This window comes from Bombus vosnesenskii, unplaced genomic scaffold (assembly GCF_011952255.1).
Source record: "Bombus vosnesenskii isolate JDL3184/JDL3185 unplaced genomic scaffold, Bvos_JDL3184-5_v1.1 scf7180000014105, whole genome shotgun sequence".
NCBI classification, from domain to species: domain Eukaryota; kingdom Metazoa; phylum Arthropoda; class Insecta; order Hymenoptera; family Apidae; genus Bombus; species Bombus vosnesenskii.
The window spans coordinates 2509615-2519175 of NW_022883371.1; positions in this window are offsets into that span (position 1 = coordinate 2509615).

The following is a 9561-nucleotide window of genomic DNA, read 5'->3' on the forward strand; positions in this document are numbered from 1 at the left end:
AAACAAGCATAAAAAGGCGAAATACATGTGAAAGGAAATAATAATATCGAGAAGTGGTAAAAAAGCGAAATGTCCCTTGGTTAAAGAAATTCTGCCACCTGAAAAGGTCACCGGGCGAAGCTGCACTGGTGGAATAACCCGTTTCCGTTCCGCGTGTCGAAGAGAGCGCATGCATGCGGCCGCGCGCGCGTTCATAGCGATGTTCGAGGGTGAAAAAGTCACGCGAGTACCGTAACAATGAGTCGTCATGGGAAAAGGTGGCCTTAAGACGGCGTCGAATGGACACTAATCGCAAATACCCGGCGGCGTAATCCTGATGAGGCTGTTGTTTGATTCATCGCCGTAGCCGGCACGTTGCTCGCCTCTCGCCGAACGATCGAACCTTTGTCCTCTGTCCCAGTTAATTTTACATAATTCATAATCTAAATTGCCGTTCACCGTAGCCATCGTGCGATCCACGTGAACGTTCGTCCGATGTTGCAGGAAGTTCCAGGGTGTTTAATGTTGAAAAGAAAGGATAATCGTTGAATTGGAAGGTATTATATGTGGGGAAAAAGTTCTTGACTTTGTGTTTTCTGATTTGCCGCACTGTATGCTTCAGCTGAGATAGTTGACCGGTCTTTAGAGTGTTTATGTCGTCGAGGTTGAGTTATTTGAATACGGCGTCGTTTGTCATTTTGTTCCTGACTACAAATATTAAAAAAGTATCCGAATATTTAAGTATTTACATTGGGTGCAAGTTGTATTTCCCTTAAATATTTAAATATCTTTATCTTTGTAGATATATCATTTTAAAGTAGAGAATTTCGTTTTATATGTATTCTGTGTAAAATCTAGCGAACCATAAATCCTTAAAAGTTGAATGTTTCATAAGATACGACTTAATACTATGACAGCTTCTAAAGTGCGTATTCTCGTGAGTATCGTTGAGTTATTTGCTGTCTTTTGTATTATTTCGTTTGGTAGAAACGGATTTAGAAAAATGGAAAGAAGAAGAATGGCGAGCGTAATATAAAGTTGTATCGATTAGCATAATATAATTAGCTACCGTGAAGGAACAAGCTCCAGCATACAGCCTGGAGGAATTATCGGTGAAGATAATGGATAGTTAGTTACAACAATATAACGATGTAATATAAATGTATCGCGCAATTAGCTATAGCAAGAAGTTGTTAAAAGAGGCATTGTATACATGTAGCTATCGCAGCTTGATAATACCAACTAGCTCCGCAAAAAATTCAATTACTTTCTGCTCATAAACAACTCAAGCTGAACGTTAAAAAAGGAACAAATTGAAAACTTCGATACTTCGTTTGCCATATTTTAAACGCAAGTAGAGCTACTCCTTCACAAAACGAAGATGAATTATTAACTTTTGCAATCCTTCAGATTTTAAATTAAAAGTTATCTAGCCTACTAAAAAGGAATTGCATATTAATAACTATAATTATCAGTAAAATAAAGTGTCAAGGTATTTTACCTAATCATGTTAAAAAATACAAACGATTTACCTATTTATTATTACAAGAGTGAACATAATAATATACGTTTACTAAATATTTATATATAGGGTGGTTGGTAACTGGTGGTACAAACGGAAAGGGGGTGATTCTACGCGAAAAAAGAAGTCGAAAATATAGAATAAAAATTTTTCGTTCGAGGCTTTGTTTTCGAGAAAATCGACTTTGAATTTTCGCACGGTACGCGTGCACTTTATCACGTCTCGTTATAACGGACCTCACTGTAGATCATTGTCTCGATGGGAAAATTAAAAAAAAATATTTTTTCTATATTTTCGACTTCTTTTTTCGCGTAGAATCACCCCCTTTCCGCTTGTACCACCAGTTACCAACCACCCTGTATATTTGTCGTAAATACCTTGTAATTTCTGTATACATCTCTGAATTCAATTCAAATTTTACCAATATGAACGTGGCAGTCCTGTCTCATTAAATGTTAATGAATTTTTGAAATGTTTTACCTAGCACATACTTGGACTTAACATTTTTCTATAGTATAGATTACGGACATACAAATTCTTATAGTAAATGTTCGAATACTTTCATTAGACAGCGTATATATCAGGATTCGTCCATGATTCGTCAAACAGTGTGATGCGTCAGTATTATTGAGAATTAACCCTACCTTTCTGCGGTAACACAGCGGCGGCAACGATCGTCGCAGGAGTCCTGGGTTTCAAGCTTATTTTTATTATCGCCTGCCGCGACACCCGCATATCCGGCGGCGCGCGGTCGTTCTTTCGTTTCGTTCGGATAATCCCCCTTTTCTCGGCGATTCAGTCGGCGAGATTCCCTACGTACCACTGCGGGAGCCCCGACCAGGCTATAATGACGCGAGATTTCCGATAATTTAACAATGTTCTTGTTATTGCAGGCGCTGGCGTCGCCGGCAGCGATCGTTCGATTGCCTATCGCGGAAATTCCAGCGTCTACGCTCTTGCGGGTGTACAAGAAAATGCAGCTGCGTGGGAAGAAGTGTATATTTTTCCGTGGGTACAGAAGATACGTGAGTGTTTAATTATGTGAGCAGAATGAAATTTTGACACGTCCGATTACGATCGAGAAAAAATTATGGTTAGACTTACAATCAAATTATAATGTAAATTTAATATATATATTTATTATATATAAATATGCAAATATATTATATATATATATATATTTATATATATATATAAAATTATTTAAAATGAAATTATAATTAGAATGCGGATTTTTATGCATTTATGGAAAATTTAAAATATATATATAATGTGGAAAAATATATAAAGCATCTAAATCATATTCTCAAATCATCATATCATAAATCTATCATAGCCTCAAAGATAAGTATGTGTTAAAAATCTTCAGTCTAAGCTTGGAATTGAGATAGAAGGTTTAGAAATATTATTTTTATCATCTTTTTATTTACACCAATATGTATTCAATGAAGGGCGTACGTGTACAGTATGGAATTTTCTTTTGCAATTTCGAAAATTCCTAGCTACTATTCAGCTTCTAATTAAGCGGTGAGGCATTAAGTGATGTATCATTGATAGAAGCAATAAAATCCTCGCAATTTAGAAAATGCCTCTGCTCTTAGCCACAATCAGATTCGTTCTCATCAGCTTTTGTAATTAGTGATAATATATGCACGACTGATACAACTGAATACATGAACAGTTACTTTAATTCTTTAATTATCTTATCTACGCCTCGTTTAGACTTGTTCCTAATTAGACATTGATACATCGATAGCATGAAGTATTCGAACTGTTATGTTTCATTATAGGAACGCTACTTTTGCTTAACCTTGTTTGATCAATCGAATAAAATGTCTGAAGAATCGTGTTCGTTTGCTTATTTTATTTGATCGCAATCTTAAGAATGTGGCTACTGTTCTACTTTGTTGGCAAAAAGTGTAGAAGCATCACTTTTGCAATACTTTCAATATAGTTTTCAAGTAAATACTGTTTGATGGGAGATAAATATTGAAAAATACTTATGATACATTGAAAGAATATTTTAATAACAGGAATAAAAAGAAAGTAAATGACTTATAAGAAGTGAATAAATCGTTGGAAAATTGCTACACATATAAGTTATAATGAACATTACATTAAACTTAAATTGATACAGACTTCGTTAAAGTAGTTAATTTCTTTCCTTTGGATAAGGAGGAGCTTCGCAACTTTTCGATCAATTTAAGTGAATCTAAAAGGCAATCGTTCTCATAAATCAATTTTCTCGCAAAATAGAAAGCACCTTATACTATTCTATAAAAATCTCATAAAATCAATTTTTAGTTGGAGAAATATCGTTGGAAGAATAGTAGAAGAAATCAACTATACAACTGATTCACTGACACGATAAAAACATACCAACTCAGCATCCGCGTAAATCAACGAATCGCCCGTGAATGACGATTATCCAACTCTACCATCATTCCCAATGACTCAAACTCGCAATTTCCTTAGCAATCGATCACCACGGGATTGATGGCATTCCACAACCAGCAGATCTAAACAAAATAAATTCGTGTACCTTTACACCCAACATACGCGCATGTCATCGCTATAAACGAGAGACTCGCGATCACGATTTATTCGCGATTGCGCGTCTTTCGAAGAAAGGGTTAAGGTCGACGCCGTTGGAATGTATCGTAATCGTAGAAATATTCGCGCCGTTATTGTTACGTCATCGATATGCGAAATTCTGTGCCGGTAACATTTGCTGATACAATCGAACGATTCTCTTCTCTGTGAATTGTGAAGCATGCCACGGCGAATTCTTGCTACAGCATTCGAAACTTGCTGCGATCGAATTAAATCTCGACTCGTGTGGTCGCGTTCTGCTTATCCACGGAACTCGGAAATTCCTCAATGTTTGGATGTCTTGAGATTCCTCTCGTGAATTCTTGGAAAATTCTTTTAGTAAATTAGTAGTTGCAAGAGAGGATTGATCGATATTAGTTTCTTTAAGCTTATTTGTTTTTTGGAAAAGAATCTGAACATTTGTTTTTTTCTTTGGAGATTGTTACAACTGAATAGTGCAATATGCACCATTTTTTTGAAACGTTTTGTTTTAACAAGAGAAATTACTGAAATATGTTGTTTTAATTTTATTTATATAGCGTTTTATAGTATTTCTGCATTTTATCATTTTAAGGAAATTGCTGTTTTTTATGAGATTATATTAAGTTATGAGATTATGTAGTAAATATTATATTTAACCTGAGTGAAGTTAATATAAACTTCACTAGAAATGGATAAGAAAGAGTCACAATGAATGAAAATTTTAAATAATCAAAAGTATTTATACGTTAGATTCAATTTTCGAAAATTAAATAAATTTAGTCGATATCTGCATCTAAATATGCCAATGTTTCGGCGTCAGTTTGGAATGCTTCCAGATCTTAAACAACACGAATACCAAGAAAAAGGAACAAATAAAAGGGAGAGAGGAACGAAGGTGTAAGAAGTTTCGATTTTCTCGGCGCGCATTGAATCACAGTTAAATCAAGGGACGAGTAAATAGCCGATGCGGCGGGGCCCGCGTAGCAGGTCGGTGTTGATCCACTGATCCTTGGACAGGACCTCCAAGCGCGTTGGATTCCCTGCACGCGATCCCTCGCAGCGATGCGCCGCGTAACGTGTCGTTCGCTCGCGCCCTTCTCTTCTTTCGCTTCCACGAAAGACGAACATATGTAAGTTTAACGATCCGATAAACGTCACCGAGATAAACGCGGCTATTTTGGTTGGCCGTCCAGTTGTCTCGCATTTGCATTTGTTTCATAAGACCAAAGGAAAAGAAATCGAATGAGCACGATCGTCATTTAGATCTAAATTGTAATTTTCATAGATTACCACGATAATTACAACCAAAGCTAACGCGTGAATCTACTTGGTACAATGGCTCACGTAAATATTCGAATACTTACCTCAGACAATTTTCATATGTTTTATAAGAACTATAATTACTGGATACGAAATAGATTTTTCGAATAAGAATAATATGTTGTAAGTTTAAAATAAGCACGGTAAAAGGATGTTTTCCAAAATAATTCAGCTCAAGAGGTAAAATATGAATTTGTATAGACCGGTTTTATTTATGACATGAACTCACTGCCAACCTACTTTCGAAAAATAAGAAATAAATTTAGAACCATGGTTTCGCATCAATCCACGATCCAGTTTCTATTTATTTTAAGCTTTTATTATTTTGAGGGGCTAAAATAAATATTTAACTAGTAAAATGGATCGTATTAATGCATCTTCGGAAAGTAGAACACCGGATACGTCCTCCTCAATCATCAAGTGTCTTCTCTTCGACGTCTAAACTTGTCCTCCTCGAAAGTTAAACGTGTAAGCACTCTCGTGCTCATCTTGCACACAGTACAGAGACGAACAATGTCATAACATAAAATGAATACGTTATGAATTTTAAAATTATTCGACGTACAACAACCACGTATAATGCTTAAAGTTCAAGCACAGCTAATGGAGTTATAAGACTGAACGTTTATTACTAGGTATCGCAAGACCTGTCAACATTACGAAATTCAAAAGTTTGGATTTACAAGGGGAGCAAATTGGAAATACTATAACAAATCACATTTTATCAATATCTAATTGGTTATTCGCGATTCCCTATTAAATTCAATATGGTAATTTACACTGGATGTATATATGTTCTTTTTTAAAGGAAGTTATAGATGAACTATTCATCATCACGTTTAAAATCATCCTAGCTTGAGAATATCTTATACAGAATATGATTGCATGATTATCAAGTACCGCGAGTTCAAAGGTTGTCAGAGGCAGTTTTCCTTTATCTTGCAACCTCTTGCTACGTTGCATATTGCTGTCTTCCGTACTTTCATTCTCCTCCTTTTACTTAGAACTATTACATTATATTATACACCATAGCGTGGTATAGAACAAGCGTAAAGCTTTGTCCTCAGTGAAGTTGAAAGTGAAAAAATAACTGGTAAAAAAGAAAGAAGAACCAAGTTGAATGCATGAATGCAATATTTGTACAAAAAATATCTTTTAAGGAAGGAAAGGTATAATACACAAAAATGTACATTTATTTTATTTAACACATTTAGTAGTCATTAATACTATTTACTGCCGAACCAAATCATCCATAGTTTACCAATCATGCTCCAAAATTACTTCCATCGATGAACTAAAAATTTTGAACCATTATTTATAACATGCATACAACATTTATAAATAGCTGCCTTTGTAATTTCCAACAAATGATTCGGTTAAATTATCATCGTCGAATCGAGGTCTCCCTATCGAGGTTTTTCAATGTATTTCGTAATTTCTCAGACGTATTACATTACGGTGATATTCTAAAGCTCGCATATTCTAAAGAGCAGGCGAACCGTACGTGGATACCGTTAAATCAGTAATATCGTAACTGAAAAAAAATTAAAAGTCAGTGCATATTCATTGAATACGACGAAGTTTTACAGGAAGGGCCTTGCTTTATAGGCAGCAAGTGTCGATGTCGATCAGGGCCTCGTTGCGTGAACCTAATTTCCTTTGTGCGTTACAGCACAGTGTTCAGCTCGCCTACGCAACCGTGGGTGTTCGAAGTGTTGAATAATGCTTGTCCGGTGCACTCGTTACCACATACGCAGATATTCGGATAAGCACTCGGTAAGAAACGGCCTTGTACAAAGAGAGATTGAAATCTGTGAGCATCAATCTTTAGATGAGAGTTCTTGGTTTTGTGGAAGATTTTTTATGTGACAATACTTTGAGATTTTTGTTTTATCTTTAACATTTTGGTATTTTTTTTTACAAAAAATGGCATATACTCTCGCTTAAAAAGAACTTAGATCTGTTTTAAAATATTCAAGCATTTTCTTATTAATTAATAATTGTATCGCACTTATCTTTTTTATACTAAAAAATCCAGTTGAATGAAAAGTCTCATTCTCGCGCAATTTCTCCAATAACCTGCAGCAAAGGATAAAATTAAAAAGAAAGATCAGAACTCCGATCCCCACGCCTCTCAATGATCCCTAGGTTCCTTCGTTACTGTCGTTCAAGTCCAAGAAACTAAGATTAAGGAAGAAAAGCAGATCTTCGATTGCTGCCTTCACCTTCAAATTCAAACGTCAATCAACATTTTTTCAAATTTGCAATTACATACATAAGTACGTCACCAATCAAGTTTTCTCGAATTCCACGAGATGAACGATCGAGGAGTATGGTTTGCTCGCGTCTACAATCCGTTTTCGAGAGGTCACGGTCGCGCGTGTTCTCCAAGCGGACGCTGCTCGCACGATGAGTTCTCGATGTATGTAAGGCGGATGGCACCAATAATGGATGAACAGCGGCGGCTTGTAAATCCTTGGCCAAGCAGCGGCGACTACTCCGCGCTGACACGGGAGACTTCAACGTGGCTCGTTCTTCTTTGCCATTCAACTTCAGCCCGACGACGCGACGCGGCCATAAGAGCGACCAGATCCAAGATAGAGGCGATCTACAACCCAACGGAATAGTAAACACTCGGCTAGACTGGGATCCTAGCTCGTCCGACTTTCTTCTTTCTGCCTACACAATTTTACCTATTTGTTTATTTATTTAAAGCCGTATCCGCCTCAGTTTAGATTAATGGCGACTATTAATCATTAAAATGTTTGCCATATATAATCCATATTTTCGTTAGATGAAACAGTTATACTAATTTTTCTAGTTGAAAAACTTCTTTTCTAATTTATATCAAATAATTTGTATATTCGTTTTATAGAAATGTCCTCCTTTCAGTAAACATTACTATTATTACTCTATTATTATTATTATATTATTTATTTTAATCGATATCTTTTACCTTGAACGACTAAAATATTATATAATACTTAACATAAAACATCAGAGTTCCTATCTTAGAAAACATCGTTTAATATAAAATTAGTAATAAAATATAGGCAAATAAACGTACGGAAGAATAAGCTCGCAAACTTTCTAATTTCCGGAGAAAAAAATTCACAAATTCTTTAACTTTCCAGTTACTTCTCGGAGAATAGGTATCTCTCTAACCATACTTGAATACCCATTCTACCAATTTTCGTTCGATCGATAGCCAGGTTAAGTGAACTCGAATGTATAATCGGATGAATAACGCGACTGCAATGCGAAAGCAGAGGCAGAAGAAGAAGAAGAACAGGAAGGGACACAGTGGCAGAAAAGATCGAGTACAATCGGCGGCGGAGCGACAAGTGGCTGACGACTTTATTTTTAGTCGCGCCGCTGCAGTACCACCGCGATTATTTCGTTGGCAAAAAGCTGCCGTGATTATTGTCGAAATGCGGCAGGAACGTTATTGCGAGCGATTATCTCTTTGGGCGCGGTGACAATTTGCTTTCAAGCGCGCATCAATGCAGTTCTCGTTTGCGATATTGCGAAGGTAAATTTCTTTCGTTTCATAGAGATGTAATGTCTTTGATCAACGCCGAAAAACGGAATTTAAAAGATGGTATTGATACAATTTTGGAGACAATGCTCCATAGATAAAAAGGAAAAGTGGTAACCCTATTGCTTTTATATGCCTAGTGTTAAATTTATTTAATTAATTACTTAATTTTATTTTAATGTATTGAACTTTAATGTACATTTGTATCTTAGTATACCTTTATACCTTTATATCCTATATAACTTTAAAAATTACAAAATGCAATCTAAGATAAAATGCAGTAAGATAATCCAAACTATCGTGTCTCAATGCAAAGTCATGAGATTGATTGAATTTTAAATTACTCATAAATATATAAATATCTGCAGTTTAATCATAATGTCGTCGATGAGAAAAGAGTCTGACGAAAGTATATAAATAAAGCTTTTACTATCGAATATATCGATTCCATGCACCGTTGCACTCGGGCAAGAATTTAATTCAATCAAAAAAGGCGTGGAACTGAATTCGATTGAAGGCAAGGATAAAGAGAAGAAAATTCATTTTGCCTGCATTCTAAGCCGCGCCATGTCCATCTCTGACAATCCTTCTTCCTTCTTCTGTCTCTCAGCTGACGCTTTCAGAAATA